At 38.0% G+C, this 1,820-nt stretch overlaps 1 protein-coding gene across 1 annotated transcript in view; it reads left to right on the forward strand.

Moving 5' to 3' along the window:
* Positions 1 to 1,820, forward strand: part of EXOC4 (exocyst complex component 4) — a 1,030,122-nt gene that overhangs the window by 472,522 nt on the left and 555,780 nt on the right. The gene's annotated exons all lie outside the window — the stretch shown is intronic.

Consider the following 1,820-nt stretch of genomic DNA (forward strand, 5'->3'; position numbering starts at 1 on the left):
GTGAATTCTCAAGGGAAAAGGAGACAACCATTTATTTGAGATGTACCAGGTGCTGAACACTGTACTGAATGCCCTGTGTACGTTATCTCACTTAAAAATCACAAGTCTTTGAAAGAGTTGATTGCAATCCTTATTTTATAAATGGGAAAGCTCAGGGTCAGAGAATTTCAATAATTTTATCACACTTGTGCTAATGATAAGTAGCAGATCTGGGATCTGACACAAGATTATTTTGATTCTACTGTACCACGGTCATTTCAATGAGAATATTATTTATTTCCACTTCTTTCTGAGGCTTTGGTTTTCTTTGTGTTTTATTAAGATGACTAAATTCATTACAAACGACATTAAATTATAGTTGGGAAGAATCAAGGAATAAATAAATTGAGAAGCTAATTACTTAAAAGCAAACAATTTCTAAAAGAAGGAGCTAGCCTGCAAGCACTAAGAGGCTGAAATTCCTGCAGTCATTGGGTGGCCTTGGTGCCTGTTGCCAGTTGTCTGGGAGAACCTGTCAAACCATTGTCCTTGTTGTTAAAAAAAAAAAATATGAAACAGTCTTCAGATACTCCAATAATGAGAAGAAAAAAATAGGAAATATGACTGAGGCATTTCTTTCCCTCCTTTTGCACAATATATTCTACTTGTAATACTGTTGTTAGTTTTCCCTTCATTCCAAGCATCCATCATCAGCCAACATTTTCTCTGGTGCCATCACCTGGCCTCTGAGAGCCACAGTTAGACTGTAAGCATAATGAGAGAAGCGGAGGGATGTCTGGCCCATCAGTGCTCTTCTCAGGGTTGAACATGTGCCTTCAGAATGTTCATGATGGCAGCTCCCAGGTTGCTTGACCACAGGAAGGCATGCGAGGAAAAGTGAGTTTTGTTTCTCACCCAGAATATTGAAATGCTAAATAGATTTCAGAGGGCCAGGATTTACAGACCTTGTGGTTTTTGACCATGGCCTTCACTTTGACAGCTTTATTTTCAAGAATATTTTCACTGGAGTGCTGGTGTTAATTGGTAATTTCTGAAGCTACATTTGGACTTCTTGTCAGAAAAGAGGAAATCACATCAAATGCAGTGTTCGTGACACTTGTTAATGGAACTGAAAGGGTGTGTGAGATTCCTGTAGGTGGAATTTTGGTTGGGGTTTGGGGTAAAGAGGGGAGTATCTTTTTTCATATTTTTGCCCAAACTTTACTCTTTATTTAGCTTAACTGCACTGTGTGAATCAGTAATCATCTTAATCATCTTTCTAGCAGGGGTTTCAAACAAATGAAACTATTATTTAGTTTCTAGCTTCCTGCACTGTCATCATGCCTTTATATTCACAGCCAAACCTTCCTCTCGCTGGTATTTCTAGTGACTTCCATGCTTTATTGTTGGTATTGTAGCTTATCTGTTGTTATCTTTGTTCTCTATAGTGTTGTCATCAATAAATGTTTATTGAGCATACCTACTACCTGCCAGGCTTTGGGGATACAGAGAATTGCTTGCATTTGTTAGATTTTTAAAAATTTACAGAGGGCTTCCACATATACTTTGTCATCTAATTATAATAACATTCTACCCAGTTAGGTCTCTGTTTGTTCCCTCGTTCATTCCCCAAATGTGTGCTCGTATAATCACTTTCCAGAAAGTTGCATTCCAGGTGGGAAAAGTTACCTAAGCATTAGGAAACACTTAACAATAATGGAAGTGGCTTATGTTAAAGTTTCCACAGGTTATTTTGTATGTAGTCACTGTTATGGGAATTGTGAACTTTGGAGAGGGGCATTTGATGGTTTGAGGATAGATGTGGGACCTAAAGGAATGGC

The sequence above is a fragment of the Propithecus coquereli genome, unplaced genomic scaffold (genome assembly GCF_000956105.1).
Source record: "Propithecus coquereli isolate 6110/MARCELLA unplaced genomic scaffold, Pcoq_1.0 Scaffold335, whole genome shotgun sequence".
NCBI classification, from domain to species: Eukaryota; Metazoa; Chordata; class Mammalia; order Primates; family Indriidae; genus Propithecus; species Propithecus coquereli.